We start from the raw sequence: 22,252 nt of genomic DNA, 5'->3' as shown, positions 1-22,252 counted from the left end.
CTCAGTATACACCGTTTGGCCACAGCACAAGCTACATTGAATAGTCGTCTGATCTTTTCACCTTGTTTGCCTATATCTCCGAACAAGTATTTTGGTGGGTGCATGTCCGCAGGGACTTGTGTAATGTCTTCAAGTATTCCCGCCACCTCCCTCCAGAACGTAGCAACTGGGGGGCATTCCCAATACATGTGATATGCTCCCGCTTGGCTGGCCTTGCATTTGGGACAGTCCCCCAGGTGGGTCGCTGAGAATTTGGCCATCTTTGCAGGAGTGTAGTGCAGTCTATTTAAGATCTTGAACTGAATAAGTCTGAGCCCTGCGTTCATGGATACAGCTTTGGTAAGCATACAGTATTTCGCCCATTTTTCTTCTGGGATATTCAGGTTCAGGTCTTCCTCCCATTTGGCTTTTACCTGGTTTGTGGTGGGTGTGTGTAATTGTACCAGTGCATAAAGTTTAGAAACTCCCAGCCCCGTACCAGATGTGGCGGCCTGTATGCAAGGATGGGATGGTGGCTCGTCCGGGAAGAGTGGCCAGCGTGTATTGAATGCAGATTTCATCCTATGGTATTCAAGTGTTTTGGTTGGTCCCCCTCCTAACGCCTCCCTGAGTTCTTCTAGCGTTACAAATCTGCCATTTGGGAACATGTCCCGCATTTGGATTTCCCTGTCTGGGTCACAGTGTCTTTGTATCGTCTTATCCAATGTGGGTGGTATGCCGGGGTATTTCCAAAGGGGTAAATCTGGGTCATATGGGGTATCTATCCTCAGCTTTTTATATAATGCCTTCCATGCACGTACAGTGGTCCCGACTGGATCGAAGGGGCAGGGATCCTTGTATTGAGAATAAAATATTAGAGAACGGAGGTCTATGGGATGTGCTGCAAACTTCTCAAGCCATATATGGGGCGATCTATCCTCGGGGTCATACCAATGCTTCGCGAACTGCGCCTGCGCTGCAAGATAGTATAGCTCGAAATCCGGTGCGGCCAGCCCCCCTGTACAATAAGGTTCAGTGAGTTTTTCCCATTTCATTCTAGGGGTTTTCCCGTCCCACACAAAGGAGACCACCATTGATCTTATTTTCTCAAAGAAGGTTTTGCCTGGCCAGTGTTTGCTGAACTTTTTAAGTAACGAAATCAAGATAAGAAAAGAAATAAACTATTGACTATGGACTTGTTCGAGATAGAGGCCCAAAACAGTAATTTAGTTGTGCCACCAGTGGATGGGCGCCCCCGCTTTCCTGGAAGGAGGTGCTGAAAACTGTCCTTCAAGGCAATCATATGTATATGTATAGTGATTATTGTAGTATTTTTGTTGTTGACGATCAGAACTGTATTTTTTATTGGTGCACGAAGCATCCCAATGTCCGTGCATCCACCAGGTAATGAGCGTCTGGGCCCCACAAAGGCACCCAGACCTTATATTGTCATCTCTGTTCCAAGAAAGATTGATGATAAAGCAAATGATTTACAGTTGAATTTAATTGGCAGTGATATGGATACACCTGAAATTATGAATGACGAGAAAAGCTGGAGACAGGGTCAGCACGGAATGAATGATAACATAGCACTGTCCACAGCACGCACCCACACACTGAGTGCACACGAGCAAGGGCAAGTGTCAATGGCTGTGAAACCCCAGGCCGAACCGACAGAAAACAAAAAGATACCTGTGAAACGAACAGCTCCAGAGAACATAGAACCAAGCGAGCAACAAGACAGAGATGGCATGACAAAATCCCTCATGAGAACAGAGGAGGCCACAAAATAACTTATGTGGAAGACACATGCAGTAGTCAAGTATGTGTTTCCGCTCATACTAAGAGCAAAGAAACTACATGAGGAGCTGAGCAAGAAAACTGCAGCAACTGTGATAATGAGCACACCTGCTCCAACACCAGAAATAAAGACCAAGCTTACGACACCGCCACATGTTGGAAGGATGATGAGCCACATGTGGAAGGAGGTCTACGAAAGAATGCACGAGGGAAGAAGAAGAAGAAGAAGAAACACAAGACCACTCCATAGTACTGCAGGGCAGGAAATGAAACCTGCCCCTCCAAAGATAATACCTGAGAGCCTGCCGGAACGGAAGAACAGTACAGATGCATTCAGAGACATAGTGATAGCTAACTACAGAAAAACACTAAGGATCAAGAGAAGTCCATATGAAACCGATAATGAGCTAAATGATTACTTGGACAGCACAGCCCATCTCGGAAACAACATATGGTACCAGCACATGAAGGAAGTAGGACGTAGGCAGTCAGAAGGAGAATGCTTTGTCTGTACGTTACTGCCACACAGCATGGGAAAATCCAAGATCTTCGTGGCTGTAGAGATCGATGTCCCCACAGCCCACTGCATGTCACACGTGGCAATGTGCAACACCAGAGGACAATTTATGGGAAAAGACACCTTGTTTATGTGAGCCAATGAAAAGGACTACCCTTATGAAGAGGGGTTTGTCCAGGACATCAAAACAAGAAACAGGGCGCACACCAAGAATCACGTTATTAGATATGAAAACCCTGACGTCAAAGGATCAGGAATAAGGTGGGAAATAAACTCAAGACTGGACATCCAAGGAAAAACGGCAGAAGAAGCTCAAATATGGAGGAACCAGGGACAAATGCAGATCTGGGGATCAGTAGTTTCCCCTAACGGATGGGAGGAAGGAGTCGTAATCTGCTGAGCTTGGATGGTCCTTGGAGCCTGCAAAGAAACAATAGAAAACTCACAGAGGTTATGTAAACCTCCATGGACGAAGTTAGTGAAGCTGTTAACATGGGTCGAAGACAGGGGAGAGCCCCTGCACATAGTACCGTTGGAGAACACGAAACTGTGCTTCAGAAGTAATGGCACAAGGAAAATGGGGGAGAATCAAAACTGTGGACGAATATATGAGGCACCAGGAATGGCACAAGGAACCGCAGTCCTGATGGACCACTATTGGGCGTGTGGATCCAAAGCATACATAAGACTGCCAAACAATTGGGGGGGCATATGTACATTGGTCAATGTCCATGTTCCCGCACTGGTGATTCCAAAAAACAATCTGAATCTGGACAGCTTCCCGAAAGCAGATGCTCATCTGAGAAGGAGGAGATCCGCAGAGATGATATCCAGAATGAAGAGAGAAAACTACTTTTCTGCCAAATCAGAAGAAGCATTATATACGATTCCATACGAACATAGGCTGTTAAGCCTCACTTCAACATTAGACACCACAATGCTCTTGCCATACATCCAAATTGGAGTGAATACTAAATGGTTGCAGATAACCAGATGGGAGTTACTGCAGACCATCAACACCATGTATTGCTCTCCCCAAAGGGCACGGAAAAACATAAATCACCAATGCAATTACAGAGCAAATACTTTGAACGTAGACAGATGCAATAACTCACAGCCACACACTCTTAGAAGATAATCAGCTCTTATACGGCTATTTATTCAAAGCTTCGAAGCAACCAATAATAACATAGGAATAACTCACAGAAGTAATATAGACATAAATCACAGAAGAAGCAAAGAATTCAAAAGGAAATACATCACCGTGAGCGTAACAGAATTCCTCATCTCGCCCAGAAGCGGCTGGAAGACCCCGAGAACAGCCAGGCTGAGAACACCACAGCTCACAGGAGTGCCGGAAGTAAGCGTCCTTCTCCGGCTGAAGTCTCACCTGACCACCTCCGGGTTTCCGCATATATTCAGTTTTCGAACCTTCTGGAAATGGCACTTGCGCAGTTGATGAGCAGCCGTCGGTTGCCAGCTGGGTCAATCGAGAGCTACCCTCAAGGAGCAGAGTGCCTCCCTTCTCTAAAAACACGCTCCACGGAGAACAGTAACAAACCATAACAAATTTAGCTTTCCCAGCAGAAATGTCCTTGACCGCATACCAGGTTTGGAAAGCATGCCTTCCTCAGCACCGTGAATCTAACACTCGGCAAAATGTGTGCAGCTTTTCCCTGCAGCATGAAGTAAATATCCATCATGGCTCAGAGCGCTCCCAGAATACACTGCGTACCAGCGCCATTTTAGTTCAAGCATAACAATTCCACCATTGGATATTTACCTTCCATAGCCAGGTGGCAAAGGAACCGGTCTCTGAAACCTACAAAACATTAAAGCTAAATTGGGAATACATTGAATGCAAAAACACCAAGCTATTATTATAGACAATATAATGAAAATGCAAGCAAAAGCGTAACGTAGTGTACCCCCAATATCAGGTATCCATGAAAATAACCAATTCCACCAATTCCCAGTACGATCTTCAGACACTTGAGAAATGAGATCCCTCAAACCTCGAATATGACTTTCAATAGATCGTGAATGGTCACTTAAATTGAAACAACACATACCTTCAAATGCGTTACACCCTAAATTATGCTTTAGCAATAGATAATCAACAGCAGCTCTGTTCTGCAAAGTTGCTTTTCTAACAACTTGACTATCAAGGAGTAATTCTTCTAATGCTTGAGAAGTATGATTAAGGCTTTTGACTACTAAACACGCTAATTTCATCAAAGATTTGTAACCTCCAGCAGCTAAACCCCAAACTCCCACTAATGAAAGGGTTAATGCTAGAACCTCAGCTTCTGATAACAAGTGTACATGTGAATCACAATCAGGAGATAGACCCATAGATTCGAAAGTTGACCGTTTACCTCGAGTTATCGCTGGGTGTAAAGGAAATATCATTAATCCTAATCGAGTTAAAGCACATGGACCTCCAGCAATATTGGCTGGAATATAAGTGTATGTGATGTTGCCACATGAAAAGAGCCATCCTGTTGGTAGTTTCACATGATTCAAATGACTGGCAGCTATCACTGTATGATTACAAGACATAGTATTATTTACACTGGTGCATGTGCGTGGCACTCGCGAACATAGTCGTCTCTCAAACATTGTATGATTGTGCTGGTTGGTTAAATCGATCTGTCAGCATTTGCCAATGTCTTGTGCATTGCAGGTCATAAAATAACATACATCACCTTGGGTTATATTATAAGTAATAACACGTGTCAAATTTCTCCATTTACGATCAGTCTCGTGGCAGAACCTACAATATTCATAAACGGAAAAAGATTGCCTAATATCCGAGTCTTGAACCAAAGAATCATTGTGTGTGACGCCGAAGATATGCTTTAAAACCGGAACAGGCGTCGGCACTGCTACTAAACACGTAGTCAATAAAGCTTCAGCATTGGGCACATCAGTAAGACAAAAGTGTGATATGTTCAGTACTTGCTGTGCCAGATATATCCACATATTCTCCGTTTGGGTGATCATAGGAGAATGTTTTCGCCTTCCTGAAAGTGCATCTTGCATGACTGGCATCAAGGTTGTTTTCACTTGCTCCTGATGTGTTTGCCGCATTTCACGAATCCATGTCTTCGGTCTGGCTGACTTTTGCGGCATCGGCATAAGGCTCCTTTGGGACAACATTATTCATCACTATCAGTATCCCCTTGATCACTGGCACAGATGTGACATTTTTCGTTGGTAGCAGCAGGCTGTTTAACTCTCCCAAATGGAGTCCATTTAGTACACCAGCCAGACACAGGATCTACAAGGCAAACTCAGAAAAGAGATATCAGTGTTGCACATCACTCTCTCAGGTAACATTTGTCTGCGGGCACATATTGCCATTTCTTTCTACCAGGCTCCATAACTAAAACTACTTGATCTTTGCCTGATGCAATGACATCTGTGGGCACTGGTGGGCCACTTGGCTTTTCCACCCACACCTTTGCACCCGGTACCATACTGTCTGAAGAGCCAAAACCGCGGTCCCCACGGGTAGTTAACACTGTAGGAGGCTCCTCCTTCTTAATCATGGACAACTTAACGGGAATAATTATCAATTGGGCCACTCGATCACCCTTGTGGATTGATAACAATTTGTCCCCACTATTCATTAGGATGACTTTAATCTCGCCTTGGTAATCAGCATCAATTACCCCTCCCAACAGTTGAACTCCCTTCAATGCTAGGCCAGATCTAGGGGCAATCAATCCCATATGCTCTGGGGGAATTTGTACTCCAATCCCTGTTTCAATTACAACTATCCCTCTTGGGTCTAATCTGATTTCTTCATGGGAATGCAAGTCTACCCCTCCTGAATCTGGAGTTGCTCGATAGGGAGCTAAAGAACCTGGAGTAATTTCCCAGTACAACAGTGTTTCTCTGACTGAATTGGGTTGAACCTGTAAAGTAGGAGTCATTAATCGCATCAAAGGAGTTTCATGTTCATACACAGGCCTATTGTTTAATACTTGCACCGCATCAAACACACGATCACGCCAGCCTGCCAAACTGCCGTCTCCAGATTTGCGCAACTGTTCTTTCAATAACCCATTAATTCGTTCAATTAACCCTGAAGCAGCTGGGTAGTAGGGCATGTGGTACAGCCACTCAATGCTCTTTTCCTGACAAAACTCCTGGATTAATTTGCCTTTGAAATGTGACCCATTGTCACTTTGAATCTGCAAAGGCACTCCATAATGCAGTATGATCCGATCTAACAACCTGATGGTATTCAGTTGTGTTGCACGTTTGCACGGCAAAACCATCATATATCCTGAGTATGTATCCACAATAGTGCATGCATACTGACAACCTCTACTGATTGGCATGGGTCTGATATAATCAATCTGCCAAATTTGTCCTGGTAATTTTCCTCTTCTCAATGTGCCTCGAACAAACTGAGGGATAGGTCTATGCAGTTGGTGTTGGCACACTGGACATTGCAAAATGATCGTTTTCACTACTTCTAAAGGAAGACTGATTCCTCGAGCTTGTGCCCGGGTGGTAGTAGCCTTTTCTCCAAGGTGCCCACATTTCTGATGGGCCCATTTGGCCAAACCCTCCAAATCGTCTTCCTGAGCCTCTGCATCCACAGATGAAATCTTGGTGTGTTCGTCTGCAACAGAATTAAACCAACGTTCTAATGAGTTTGTGGCACAATGCGCGTCCACATGATATACAGTGACTTCACTTTGTAATAACATTCCTGCAATATCTTGCCACAGTTCTTTTCCCCAGAACTCTTTTAAATGAATCTTCCACCCATTCTTTTGCCAAGTTGGCAACCACACTGCCAATCCATTCGCCACTGACCATGAGTCTTTGTACACATAACATTTACCAGGGGTCTCTTGTTTCAATGCTTGGTAAACTGCGTAAAGCTCTGCAAACTAACTGCTCTTCCCTTTCCCTGTCGTCAACATCTTTTTTGTTTTGGGATTGTACGACACTGCTTTTCAGTACCGCTCAGTTACCACATATCGAGTTGAACCATCCGTGAACCAAGCATGCTCTGTTTGCTCCACGGTCAAATCGCTGTAAGGTACTCCCCATTTCACGGGAGACTCATGTTTTTCAGGCACTTCCGGTGGTATGTAATCTGAGGGCGGTATGTTGGCTACTTGCTCATGTAATTTTGCCACTCCACCCTTTCCTGATTTGGCTCTGTCTTGAATGTACCATTTCCACTTAATTATGCTGGCTTCTTGAGCATGTCCTATTCTATGCGTTTTAGGAGAGCTCAGTACCCGCTGCATGATTGGTATTTCTGGTCTCATCAATACATCATGGCCCACCGTCATTTGCTCGGTATCAACAAGAGCCCAATAACACGCCAGCAATAGCTTCTGAAACGGAGTGTATGAGTTACCAGCGTCGGGCAACTTACGACTCCAAAACCCTAATGGCACACGTTTCCTGTCTTGTTTCTGCCACACACTCCAGTTAGCATAATTGTCTTGTACAGACACATTTAATTCCACTTCGCCTTCCTTCAAGGGCCATAAATCAAGCACCTGCTGCACTGTGTCTTTCGTTATCTCAAAGGCTTTCTGCTGCTCCTCCCCCCACTGAAACTCATATTTCTTTCGTGTCACCTTGTAGAGGGGGCCAATATCTGCCCTAAATGGGGAATGTGCTGTCTCCAAAACCCAAACAGCCCTATAAACTGCTGAGCTTGCTTTTTGTTCGTTGGAGTGGTGAATTCAAGTATTTTCAGTCTGGCTTTTGGCACCATTTCTCGATGCCCATTATGCAACTGAATCCCTAGAAATATCACTGTTTCAGCTGGACCTTGAATTTTACTCGTGTTAGTATCCCACCCTTCCTTCTTCAATCCTTCCATAATGACATCTAACTGACTTTGCACACTGTGCTCATCCTTGCCCTGAATCAAAATATCATCAATGTAATGAGAGATTTGTATGTCAGGTTTACACGGTATCGTGTCTAAGTGCTCCGTCACCAGCCGGTGACAGATAGTCGGGCTGTGTATGTACCCCATAGGTAGCCTCGTGAAAGTGTACTGACGTCCACTCCACGAAAATGCAAACTGCTCTTGACACTCTTCAGCAATTGGCACAGAGAAAAATGCATTGGCTAAATCGATCACTGCATACCAAGTCCCCTCAAACTTTTGGACATTCTCAATCAGGGTAATGGCATCTGGGACTGCGGGCACTAAGGGAGGAGTGTGTCTATTCAACTCCCTGTAATCCACCGTCATCCTCCACAACCCATCTCCCTTTTTAATAGACCAGAGAGGATTGTTCCACGCGGTGGTACTAGGGCGTGATACACCCGCCTCCACATACTCTTTGATGGTGTCTGAAATTTCCTTGTGCCCCCCACGAATGTGGTATTGTTTCATTGCTACCCGCTTGGTTGCCACTGGCACTTGCACTGGGGGCATCTTCAATTTGCCTACGCTAATGGGTGTACAGATCAATGCACTCACCCCAAACTGGTACGTTTTACTGCCAAGTCCCAAGGTGAACCCTTCTAAAATGTCAAAGCCAATTATATATTCAGGTATCGGGACAATCAACACTTGGTATTTCTGCCAATTCAAAGTGCCTATTTTCATTTCCACTTTCGTTTGTACTGCGGGGGTCTCCTTTCCCCCTAGACCTGTAATAGTAAACTGTTTGCCTTTAAATCATGTTGGATTACCATGAATCAAAGAGGCCTCCGCCCGGTGTCTATCAATGCTCGCAACCCTTGTGTATTTCCTGGCCCCCAAAAAATCTTAACATCAACATGAGGCCGCCTATCCACTTTTATGCGGGCAGACGCTGCCGGAGCTTGGCCGAAGCCCTAGTCAAACTTCGAATGAGTATGACTCGACTCCGCCTCTAACATCGCACTCACCACTTTTCTCAAATCAGCGTATGTTGGCTGGTTCGGGGAAGGTGTCCCCATAGACCCTTCGTCTTGTTCTTCCGCAGGGGGAGCAGAAGGTGAGGTGTCCCCCTGTGGCGTGGTGAATACTTGTTTCTTAACCTGTTTATAGCGCTCTTTGGCTGCAAGTCCTTGTTTTTTGTATAATTCATACATTACTCTGGTTTCAATGCCATCAATTTTTTCTCGTGGCACACCATCTTTTAACAAAGCCAAAAACATGTCCTTCCTGGACACTCGGGAGTCTTTGCTATCTTGCCGCCTGCCTTTGGTTCTTCTCTCACTACGCCCCTCTCGCTCCCGTGGCTTGTTATCGCTCTTATCCCACTCCCCTAAATCTGCAAGTTGCCGAATGGCATCTGCTACCTCATCAGTAGCTTCGCCCGTCATACCTACGAGCAAAGTCATAATGACACTTTTGTATGCGGTTGGCGCGGTTCTAATCACCATGTTTCGAGTTGAAACTGAGAGCGGCACGGCTCCCATGTGATCAGGAGCATCTATATGAATAGCCTCTTTCATAGCATGCTCTCTGACTTTTTGAATTGCTTCTCTCAACGTATACCACTTTGTTTCTTCACTAGGTTAATTGGTGGTAATGAGGTATTTACGGTTACATGCTTGGGCTACCAGGTGCAACAAAGATACCTGCGTATCTTGACCATTAGCGTCAGGGGGCGGTCCTGCCCTTAAGACCTCCTGTACATTGGTGTCAATTGACAGGGGTAAAAAACGTGGTGAATCCGTAGAATCTACCAACAACCCTGCAGCACCCCCATCTAGTAATCTCACCATCCATGTCAATAAAGCTTCCCCTGATTTTGCCTCAAACGGGTACTCATTTCCCCAACCTCCTGTTGTGTGTAATCCTCCAGCGTGGTTAAATCCACCATTCCGCCAGCAGGATTCTGCGGGTGGGGTCCGGCTCGCCGTCTTCTAACGGCCTTAGCCGCCACTGTTTTCTGTTTCGCTTCCATTTTGGGGTCAGACTCATTTGCGGAACTACTTTCTAGACTGGTTGAATCAAAAATATCACCATCCCACTTATCCGCATCCCAGTGCACACCAGCGGTAGCGTTTACAGTTGCCACCTTTCTTTTGTTGACCCCTCCCCATCTTTTCCTATACTTATACCGGGCCACTCTGACTGCTGCCCTCTCGGCCACAGCCTGGTATGTGTCAGCCTTATCTTTAAACAGTTTCATTTGAATCTGTTGCATTAACGCAGTCTGCCGTTCTGCAGCTAGCTCTCTTTCTAATCGCAAAACCTCATTTTTCATTTCCACCTTCATTTGATGTATTTTCCTATAAGCATGCAAAAGAACCCAACCTCGCCTACCTAATGTCGCACATTCTCTGCAACGTTCTACCGGAACCTGTTGCAAGCATGCCATTACATCAGCCGGATCGGCATCTCCCAATCCTTGATCCCATGTTTCACTTAGACCTGCACCACATGCCCACGCCTGGGCCAACTTATCATATGGACTCTTAGTCCAGCCTGGAATAACAACATCAGAACAGTCACCGCCAGCGGTAACGCTCTTCTTCCTGAACAAACTACTCATTATCGCAAACAAAACAAAACCTCGTTGTATCTATATATTTTTTCCTCTCCACGCTGCAATCACTCCCACAAACGCTCACACACTGGCAAAGGAAAAAAAACTTCACTACTCAAAAACTTCACTTGCAAGACAACCGAATCCTATCTACGTTTCAACAGATTCTTGAATACTCTGAACCACTCATCACAAGTATCCTGTTTGTGACACCAAAAATGTATTGCTCTCCCCAAAGTGCATGGAAAAACATAAATCACCAATGCAATTACAGAGCAAATACTTTGAACGTAGACAGATGCAATAACTCACAACCACACACTCTTAGAAGATAATCAGCTCTTATACGGCTATTTATTCAAAGCTTAGAAGCAACCAATAATAACATAGGAATAACTCACAGAAGTAATATAGACATAAATCACAGAAGAAGCAAAGAATTCAAAAGGAAATACATCACCGTGAGCGTAACAGAATGCCTCATCTCGCCCAGAAGCGGCTGGAAGACCCCAGGAACAGCCAGGCCGAGATCACCACAGCTCACAGGAGTGCCGGACGTAAGCGTCCTTCTCCGGCTGAAGTCTCACCTGACCACCTCCGGGTTTCCGCATATATTCAGTTTTTGAACCTTCTGGAAATGGCACTTGCGCAGTTGATGAGCAGCCGTCGGCTGCTAGCTGGGTCAATCGAGAGCTACCCTCAAGGAGCAGAGTGCCTCCCTTCTCTAAAAACACGCTCCACGGAGAACAGTAACAAACCATAACAAAGTTAGCTTTCCCAGCAGAAATGTCCTTGACCGCATACCAGGTTTGGAAAGCATGTTTTCCTCAGCACCGTGAATCTAACACTCAGCAAAATGTGTGCAGCTTTTCCCTGCGGCATGAAGTAAATATCCATAATGGCTCCGAGCGCACCCAGAATACACTGCGCACCAGCGCCATATTAGTTCAAGCATAACACACCACAACAAAAGGATTCAATGCCATCAAAAAAGAGCTGAGAGCGGTTAGACTGATGACCCTCCAGAACAGATATGTGCTTGACATGATCACAGCAATGGATGGAAGTGTTTGTGCAAAAATCGGAGAATCATGTTGCACATTTATACCATCGCATGGTGAGGAAAATGGAACCCTCACAGAGGCCATAAGCATGTTGACAACTTTAAAAAACCAGATGACTGATGAAACGGACGAAGTGGATGATGACAGTTGGGTTGGGAACCTTTTCTCATGGGTCCCGAAATGGATGGCTGATATATTCAGGTTCCTGGGAGCCTTGCTAGCCATGGTACTGCTAGGATTCTGTGTTATCAAGATAATCATCACTCAATGCCAGAAAACTGTAAAGAGAGCCATTGGGATGAAAATTATGGTCGATGTCGAGCCAGGCTGGAAACCCAGAGACCTGACAGATGAAGAAATAAAAGACTTTGTGAAGGCCAGTGAATTTGCACCAGAGTGAACTAAATTCACTTATCCCAAGAAACGACAAAGGTATGAAGAAAATGGATTTACTGCAGTCCGAATGGACAATGCCAGTTGATGACCTGGAACAGAGATGAGCATGTGAGAACAGAAGGAAGCTTGAAAGGGGTGATAAAGATATGGACTCCAAAGATGCACATGTTCACACCGTCATGTACCAGTCCTGAAGACAATGAACAAGATTCAGAGGAGTCTAAGAAGCTGAATACAAAGGAGGAAGCATAAGTGGTTGATGAACCGACCAGAGGGGGGAGTGTAGAGGAGGTCCCAGACATGGCCTGCACCCCTGCTCCACATTTCGAGATGCCAACAAAGTACTCACAAAGAGATGTGACGTACGAGGAGCAGCTGAACCAACAGAGAGCTGCAGTGGGCCTCTGCCCTGTGTACGTTAGGAGATCAGTACCTGTTGAAGTGCCCATAACCAGACAGCCCTGGGCTGCACGGTACCCAATCAGACAACCGTACCTGCCATTCGTACGAAACGATGAGTATTTACAGACTGTCCACGAGGAAACCCCGAAGGCCTTAATGGAAGGCCAATGGAAATTGACTACGGGCCTAGGCAGCCCCGAGAACAACCAGAAGTGGCTATTGAAAGCTAGCATGCCCGTACCAGTGACTGCTAGAATAAATGTAATGGACAGAGAGGAGAGATAAAGTTAAAACGTAAGGAAAAGTTGCCATGAGACAAGATGGAAGCAACTGCCCTATGGAATGTGTGTAAATAAGCTTGAAACGCAAGATGCTCAGAAATCGATACTGCCTGCAATGCTTAGTAGAAGAATAGAGCGGCAAGCGCCAACCATATATCTACCTCAATGCAGCACAATGTACACGTGCGACTCCATTTTGTGAAAGCAGAAGTGTACCCAGGCGGCCAGAGGCCTAACAGGCCGAGTTTCGAAACGTAACAGAGGCCAGGGAAGAAGCAGGATCGAAACATAGCAAAGAGAGGCTCATGCCGGGGAAATCGAGGTCAACCAGAGAAGGGAGGTGAGCATGAGCTCATGAGACTCCAGCTTCAGAGCATGCCAGCCCACCCGTGAAGGTCACGATAAGAGAGGCCCATGCAGGTGGCCAAGCGAACACAGAATTAAATACACGAAAAGATGGAAAACTAAAGCAGATTCACAGTGAACTAGCACGTGACCAGCCAGGCGCGAATATGTACCACTGCCTGATGTCATCCAGAACCCGAGGATGCCATAACTTTTCCTGATAAGAGACTACAGATCCGAGGCCATACCCAGCCAACTAATTGACACATAGCCCTAAAACACTGATTGATGGAAAGGAGGAAGGGTGAATCTTGGGACACTAGGCACCTGGTTGTCTATTCTGCATGCTGCTAATTAAAGTGAAGATTTATGTTTAGGGGTGTAATTTGCCCAATCATGATAGACCATGTAATCTAGGGTCCTATAGACACTGTAACCAATGAGACGTCGTACTTGTAGTGACGTCAATCACGTGTGTTGTAGAGGGATGGGCATAGACGCCCACCCGATAAGAGTTAGCCAATCCACATGCTTTATTTCCATATACAGATATAACACCTATACTTAAGTTACCTTTCCTAACCAATTATGCTGCATGATGATTTTTTATGGAAGTAGACGTCAATGATGACAAAGTTTGCCCATAAAAGAGGCTGTTGTACTGAAGTTCGGGGAAGTCGGGGTGAGCCAGGTGTTTGTGATGCTGCTGATCTCCATATGCTGATGTATGTATCATTAAACAGACTTACCTTTGCCAATTTACTGAGTCCTGATTATTGAACCTTGCTGGAGTATGTGAATCCTGCACTCTGTCCTCGCATGGTGCAGCTATCTTGTATTACTAGTTTTCGAGGGTGAGTACTGACCAATGGGCCCGTCAGTAATTTCCTCTCCTTGTCAACAGACACATTGACTGCAGCATCGATCATGTGGACTGAAATAGCTTCTCTGTCCGCAATGATAGACCTGGCTTCCTCCTGTAGATCTGCGGGTAGATGTTTGGTCAGCTTGGACATGCGAAGACAAAGTTTGTGGTCAAACCTGTCTGTCCAAAAGTGCAAGGAAATGCATGTATGTGGCTTATGTTTGGCAAAAAGTGTTTGCAACTATGGCAAGTAGACAAATCCAACAGAAGCAGTCTTTTCCAAGGAGGAGTCCTTGGATCCAGGGGGCTAATGCGTTGCCCGCTCTAATTGTGAGAGATGCTGAGGAAGACACCTTTCTACCCATGGCTTCCAGTTTACGACCTTCCTTGTCTGGCGGTGCTGACAGTGGTGAGGATGGGTTGGCTAACTTCTTTCTGGCCGCTACTGTAATGACTGAGTCTGGCTTAGTATGACCCCTTAAACAAAGCGGTGCGAGTCAGGTGCCTTGTACTTCTTTTCAGGTCTTGAAACCAAAACAGGTGTGGATAAAGGTGTGGCCAGTCTCTTCGACCCAGACTCCCATATGGTGTTGAGAAGAGGAATGGTGGTAACCGTCCTGCGTTTGTCTCCGTGCTCATAAAGCACTGACTTCTTCTCTTGCGATGAAACTTGTATTTTGAATAAGTCCGCAGCTTTACCAATTATAGTATGAAACAATACCAAATCATCCGGAGGTGACGAATCACCTGGGTAGTCTTTCTTCCTGTGTTTTGCGACAATATAATCATCCCTGGGTGCATCAGGCTCCTGTGTAATCTCACCTTCCTCAGGATACGAGAAGTCCCTGAACGGGTCTGCTTGCCAATCAGATACTGACACAGATGAAGGTACCGTAGTTGGATTTCGAACTGGCGATCGAGGTCTATGCAGTGATGCTGGAGAGGGGACTCTTGTCGGTGAAGCACTGGGTGTTCTGCTCCTGGATCTACGTGGAGGCTCAGGTGATCTTGCTCTTTTCTGTGGTCTACTCCTGGAAGGAGAGTGTCTGGGCGTGCTATGTCGACCTGCAGTATCCCTCAGAGGGGTTCTTGGCTCCTTTGGTACAGATGAACTTTTCTTTTGCTCTTGGTGCCTGTTAAATTCCTCGATGATTCTTTGCATCAATCCCATGAGCACTGGGTCATAAGGGTCAGCAATGTCCTCTGAATCCGGTTGCCAAGCAGGGCTGTTTTCCTTGGAAATTAGGAAAAGTTTCTCATCAAGAATTTCCGTGTCTGAGAACTCCTCCTGAAGAATGACGTCCGGGAGCTCTGTCTTCTCTTTTAAAGGGGACAGTTGTGCTCCAACTGGCTCAGGCATATCTGAAATTGGAGACGTTGCTCCCAAAGACATGTGGAGACTGCTCACATTGGATGGTTTGTCCGTGACGTCCGCGAATGGTGTTGTGGGTTCGACTTCTTCAAAAGACACAGAATTTTTCGGAGTCGTTGACGGTACTTTAGTTGATGGTGGTTTTGCGGACGATGGCTTTGTCGATGGCGGGTTCGCCAACAGCGGTTTCGTGGACGAAGACTTTGAAGATGGTTGATCTGTTGACAAGAGCTCCACGGACGAGAGCTTTGTGAACGAGAGTTTCGTTGACGAGTGATGAGCTTCCTTCGTCGACGACTGCTTTGTGGACGATGACTTCGAAGATGAGGGTTTGGTCGTGGACGATGAGCCTTGGAGTGTTGTCGTAGTTGGTGGTTTCATCGACGGCTTGGTCGTCGGTGAGTCCCTGACCCTGCTGCCGCTCGTGAATGGTTTCTCTGTGGATGACTGCCACACACCCCCGTTTTTTTTAATGTGCCTCCTTACCTTTGGAAGTGGTTTTTTCTTCAGGATGACGTGCCTTGTGGTGTCCTAAGTCCAAGGAAGACATAGAAGAAGTGGCTTCCAACTTTCTTTTAGTCTTATGAGAGGGAGAGGAACTCTGTCCCACTGAAGAGGCCCGTCTCTTAGAAGTTTGTCTCTCAGATGGCTTAGTAGACGATACAGGAGCTGTCTTGGCAGACTCCTTGTCAGAGGACAGACCTTTGGCTTCTAAGTGTAACAGAAGTCTCCTGTGTCTGTCTTGCAGGGTTTTGGTGGAGAAAGTCCTGCAAATGTCACATTTGTTGATGTCATGTGCCTTTAAGCAGTAAATACAGTGGTCATGTGGGTCCTTCATGTAGACCAGTTTCTTCCTGCACCTCGTGCAGTCCTTAAACAGGGAAGGCTTATTGGCAGACTGAAGTTCAGCCATGCTGAGGAGAACTTACACTTGACGAAATTGTGCCAAGAAAAACGATTCTCAGAGCCCAAAGGCTCAGAATAGAAAGCCCCTAAGGAGGGGAAAACTTTAGAATATATTACAAACATATAAACTACACACAATTCAAAAGCTCAGAGAGCTGGAGGATTCCTTCTGTCTGATAGACTGCAGTGAAAAATCTAAAGATGGCTGACTGGGGCAGAGCTTAAACCCTGTCACCTCATTGGTTGGGGCCATAAAGGACCAAAGTGAGGTGGAGGGACTACACAATTGAATGGCTCATAGGCCACAATGGAAAATTTACCTGCATTCTCAAGGGGAGAATGGATGTATATTAAACATTTAAATAATTATTTTTTATCACCGAGGATTCCCAGTCTGTTGACTTGTCGCTAGCCTTAAGAAGCTATCACTTGAAAGAGACACTTTGCCATGCTTAAGAAGCTATTGAAAGAGACACAATTGCTATCCTCAAGGAACTGTTATTTGAAAGAGACAGTTTTCCTATCATACTTACATAATCCATGGGAAGGGAAATGACAACCTGGATCCAAGGACTCCTCCTTGGAAAAGACTGCTTCTGTTGGATTTGTCTACTTGCCTTAGTTGCAAACACTGTTTGCCAAACATAAGCCGCATGCATTTCCTTGCACTTTTGGTATTCATTTTATTGTGAGGGGGAGAGTATTATGCTTTGGACATAGGGACAGTTTATATGTTTGACGACGAGACACAGACTAATGTTTAGTTTTAGTTTTCTAGGTAGGGAAACTCATTTAGGATAGGGACAGATAGGCCTTTTCCAACCGTTTTTGTTTAATAAAGATGTCGGAGGTTGAAAACATTGCAACTGTGTGACCGCCTCTCATTTATGACCCCTTCACACTAAGCACCATGCTTGGAATTCCATTTCTCTAAGCACTGTGCTAGGAATTCTGTCCCTCTAAGCACTGTACCAGGAATGCAATCATTTGAAGCAGTGTCCTAGGTATTCCGTCTCTGTAAGCACGGTGCTATGGATTCATTCTCTCTAAGCACTGTCCTAGGTATGCAATCCCTCTGTAAGCACCATTTTAGGAATTCCAACCCTCTGAGCACAGTGCTGAGAATTCAGTCTTTCTAAGCGCTGTGCTGGGAATGCACTGTGTCTAAGCACTGTGCTAGCAGTGTAGGCTCTCTATGAATGCAATCCCTCATTCAGCACCTTTCCAGGAATTCAGTCTCTCTATGCATGTGCTAGGATTCACTGTGTCTAAGCACTGTGGTGGGAATACAGTCTCTCTAAGCCCCATGCTGGGAATTCAGTTTCTCTAAGCATGTGCTAGGAATTCACTGTGTCTAAGCACTGTGGTGGGAATACAGTCTCTCTAAGCCCCATGCTGGGAATTCAGTTTCTCTAAGCATGTGCTAGGAATTCACTGTGTCTAAGCCCCATGCTGGGAATTCAGTTTCTCTAAGCATGTGCTAGGAATTCACTGTGTCTAAGCACTGTGCTGGGAATTCAGTCTCTCTAAACCCCATGCTGGGAATTCACCATGTCTAATAAGCACAATGTGTTACTCACCAACCAGGATGAGGATAAGGAGGTGACCAGGACCGGTATTCGTAGGGTTTGATTGAAGAGCTCGGATGGGGCCTCCAACCGAGCCTCCTCTCTGAGAGGGAATAGATCTTTAAAATGATATGACCCCCTACTGATTAAAACAGTACAAGAGCCCGATCACCCAAAAGAGCGGGGAGAACACACCGCCACGGTTTACCAGCTGTAAAAATAAAGAAGAAGAGATGAGTTCTATAATTGCAGACCGGGGGATGGATTATTTCTACCTCAAGACAATATCCCTGTCAAGACTATTCACTGAACTATGACAATAGGTTGGAATAGGAAAGAAACACTCCTTACCACTAGTAGTGTTGGGATCAATCCAAGGTGAAACAAACGGCAGTATAAAATAATAAATGGGAATGTTAGTGACGGTTCTAACCCAAACGGCACGAGGAGCGCACTAGTTCCGGGTTGGTGCACACTCTGCGCAGCGTCCCCCTGTGCACTTGTTGAAGAAAGGTAAACACAATTCCCAATGTCCAATAGATCAGACTTGATAGAAATGTCAATGAATCCCAGACGGTATTTCTATTAGATGTGCTGTTCGGGGCTAGGAGCAAGACTTGAAAGGGTCCTGTTAACGTGCGGGCAGCAGAAGTACAAAATCGATTTGGCAAGGCAGTCCATGAAGACAAGAAATAGGTCCTGGTACACTAACCTGGCAGTAAAGTACAAGGCAGCAGACAAGATGGTCCGTTAGGCAGGCAAAGGTCAAGAATTCCAGATTTTCAAGAAAGGACGAAGACGAAACTTCAAAGGCGTCAGCAACTTCAATCAGAAGCAGCGAGCTGAATGAAAAGACTGCATTTATCCGAAAGTGAAAGCAAAACGTCAGAGCATGGTGATTGGAGGCGCAGGACACATGATAGTGCAGTGGAGCATCATGGTACTCGTAGTTTGTTCGATCCCTGCCGCAATCTCCATTGTGAAAGGAACGGGGGAATGAAGCGCCGCACACCATAAGGAAGGAAAACATGTTTGTGCGTACCTCTCAAAGAACAAGCACGTCTTCTGGAGTGATGTGCATGGCGAGGTGTAACACTGTGCTAGGATTGTAGGATCTCTGAGCACCGTGCTATGAATGCAATCCCTCTTTCAGCACCTTTCCAGGAATTCAGTCTCTCTATGCATGTGCTAGGATTCACTGTGTCTAAGCACTGTGGTGGGAATACAGTCTCTCTAAGCCCCATGCTGGGAATTCACTGTGTCTAAGCACTGTGCTAGGAGTGTAGGCTCTCTGAGCACCGTGCTATGAATGCAATCCCTCTTTCAGCACCTTGCCTGGAATCTACTCTCTCTAAGCCCCATGCTGGGAATTCACTGTGTCTAAGCACTGTGCTGGGAATTCAATCTCTCTAAGCCCCATGCTGGGAATTCACTGTGTCTAAGCACTGTGCTAGGAGTGTAGGCTCTCTGAGCACCGTGCTATGAATGCAATCCCTCTTTCAGCACCTTGCCAGGAATTCAGTCTCTCTATGCACGTGCTAGGAATTCACTGTGTCTAAGCACTGTGCTGGGAATTCAATCTCTCTAAGCCCCATGCTGGGAATTCACTGTGTATAAGCACTGTGCTAGGAGTGTAGGCTCTCTGAGCACCGTGCTATGAATGCAATCCCTCTTTCAGCACCTTGCCAGGAATTCAGTCTCTCTATGCACGTGCTAGGAATTCACTCCGTCTAAGCACTGTGCTGGGAATTCAATCTCTCTAAGCCCCATGCTGGGAATTCACTGTGTCTAAGCACTGTGCTAGGAGTGTAGGCTCTCTGAGCACCGTGCTATGAATGCAATCCCTCTTTCAGCACCTTGCCAGGAATTCAGTCTCTCTATGCACGTGCTAGGAATTCACTGTGTCTAAGCACTGTGCTGGGAATTCAATCTCTCTAAGCCCCATGCTGGGAATTCACTGTGTCTAAGCACTGTGCTAGGAGTGTAGGCTCTCTGAGCACCGTGCTATGAATGCAATCCCTCTTTCAGCACCTTGCCAGGAATCCACTCTCTCTAAGCCCCATGCTGGGAATTGACCATGCCTAAGCCCCATGCTGCTAAGGGCACAGGCTAGCTAGCCCACGCTCACCGCGTCTGTGAGGCCCATCCGTGCTTGGACCCAGCCTCCCAGCTCCCCCCTGCACTGCGACCTTTCTCCAGCAGGTGGCAGGCGGTCTCTCTCGGGCCCATTGTGTGCTGCTCTCCCCCCTTCCTCCCTCCCCCAGGCCTTTCTCTGAGCTCAGGGAGGGAGTGCAGCAGTCACAGTGCAGTCCGCCTGTGCTTGTGCTGGAGGAGGGAGCACCCCGCAGACCTGCCCCCCTGGATGTGTCCTGGGCAGCGGGCTCTGCACCGGGTAGAAGGCCCGACAGCCCCCGGACAGCAATGCAGCCTCGCCGGTGAGAGACCCGCGCCTTTCTCCTTATTTCCTGCCTGGGGGGGCTGCTGGGGGCGTGCAGTGCAAATCACGGCGGAGACAGGCGAGGCGAGGGATGTATGGGGGGCGGGGGTTCATGGGGAGCTAGGCTGGAGGACACACAGAGGAGAGGGGGGAGGGGGGGGTGGACAAGGCTGGGTGGTGATGGAGAAGGGACCGACCGAGGCAGGCTTGGGGGGGGGGGGGGGCTCGATAAGGGAGTAGGGGGTGTAGAACGGGCTGGGGGAGATGAAGAGGGGAGGTGCTTCCGGGGGAGGGTGATATGATGGGGGACGGGGGGGGGGTAATCGAAGACATGGGGGCGGCGAGAGGAGTGTGCACAGAGATATATGCTGGGTAATGGGGGGGCAGTGGCATCAGGTGGCCAATGACAGGTGGGGGAGGAGGCAGCAAGTGGGCAGAGAGGAAATGGGGTATGGGTAAGTAAACTGGGGTTCAGGCGGGGGAGAGACAGCGTGGAAGGCATGGAGAGCTGCAGGCTGCGGCAGGTGGAGGAGACAGAGCCGTAAGGGCTGATCCTGGACCCGAGAGGCCGTCCCAGCAGCGAGTGAGAGTGCGGGCTCAGCTGAACGCTGCGGAGAACCAGTGCAGCGCCAGCTCCATGGAATGCTGCACAGAGTGGGGAGTGGGCAGTGGAGGGCATTGGAATGGTTGTTGTGACCTGGGGGGAGGGGGGTGTGGTTATGGGTACAGAGGTGAGTGGAATAGCTCCCCAGACCCGGGGAGTGTGTGGTTATGGGTACAGAGGAGGTCAGTGGAATAGCTCTCCAGACCTGTGGTGTGTGGTTATGGGTACATAGGAGGTCAGTGGAATAGCTCTCCAGACCTGTGGTGTGTGGTTATGGGTACATAGGAGGTCAGTGGAATAGCTGTACAGACCTTGGGTGTGTGGTTATGGGTACAGAGGAGGTCAGTGGAATTGCTTTACAGACCTGGGGTGTGTGGTTATGGGTACAGAGGAGGTCGGAGGAATACCTATTGAAACCTAGGGTGTGTGGTTATGTGTACAGAGGTCGTCAGTGGAATTGCTGTACAGACCTGGGGTGTGTTGTTATGGTTACAGAGGAGGTCAGTGGAATAGCTGTAGAGACCTCAGGTGTGTGGTTATGGGTAGAGAGGAGGTCAGTGGAATAGCTGTAGAGACCTCAGGTGTGTGGTTATGGGTAGAGAGGAGGTCAGTGGAATAGCTGTAGAGACCTAGGGTGTTTGGTTATGGGTAGAGAGGAGGTCAGTGGAATACTTCTTGAAATCTAGGGTGTGTGGTTATGGGTACAGAGGAGGTCAGTGGAATAACTCATGAAACAGTGGAATCGCTGTGGAGACCCTGGGTGTGTGGTTATGGGTAGAAAGGAGGTCAGAGGAATACCTCTTGAAACTTGGGGTGTGTGGTTATGGGTACAGAGGCGGTCAGTGGAATAGCTGTAGAGACCTAGGGTGTTTGGTTATGGGTAGAGAGGAGGTCAGTGGAATACTTCTTGAAATCTAGGGTGTGTAGTTAAGGGCACAGAGGTCGTCAGTGGAATAGCTGCAGATACCTAGGGTGTTTGGTTATGGGTACAGAGGAGGTCAGTGGAATAGCTGTACAGACCTTGGGTGTGTGGTTATGGGTACAGAGGAGGTCAGTGGAATTGCTTTACAGACCTTGGGTGTGTGGTTATGGGTACAGAGGAGGTAGGTGGAATAGCTGTACAGACCTGGGGTGTGTGGTTATGGGTACAGAGGTCGTCAGTGGAATAGCTCTCCAGACCTGTGGTGTGTGGTTATGGGTACAGAGGAGGTCAGTGGAATAGCTGTACAGACC

General features: G+C 47.0%; 1 protein-coding gene across 1 annotated transcript in view; it reads left to right on the top strand.

Annotated features, from left to right (window-relative positions):
* The first annotated feature begins 20,237 nt into the window (after positions 1-20,237).
* The window catches only part of PIK3C2B (phosphatidylinositol-4-phosphate 3-kinase catalytic subunit type 2 beta), a 497,568-nt gene continuing 495,553 nt past the window's right edge, over positions 20,238-22,252 (top strand). Inside the window, exon 1 of the mRNA XM_069633113.1 lies at positions 20,238-20,413. The gene's annotated coding sequence lies outside the window, so the exon portion shown is untranslated. The remainder of the gene's footprint in view (positions 20,414-22,252) is intronic.

The sequence above is a fragment of the Ambystoma mexicanum genome, chromosome 13 (assembly GCF_040938575.1).
Source record: "Ambystoma mexicanum isolate Mex_15411 chromosome 13, UKY_AmexF1_1, whole genome shotgun sequence".
Classification (NCBI taxonomy): domain Eukaryota; kingdom Metazoa; phylum Chordata; class Amphibia; order Caudata; family Ambystomatidae; genus Ambystoma; species Ambystoma mexicanum.
Note: the sequence above shows the minus strand (reverse complement) of the source record. Positions and strands in the feature narration are given on the sequence as shown.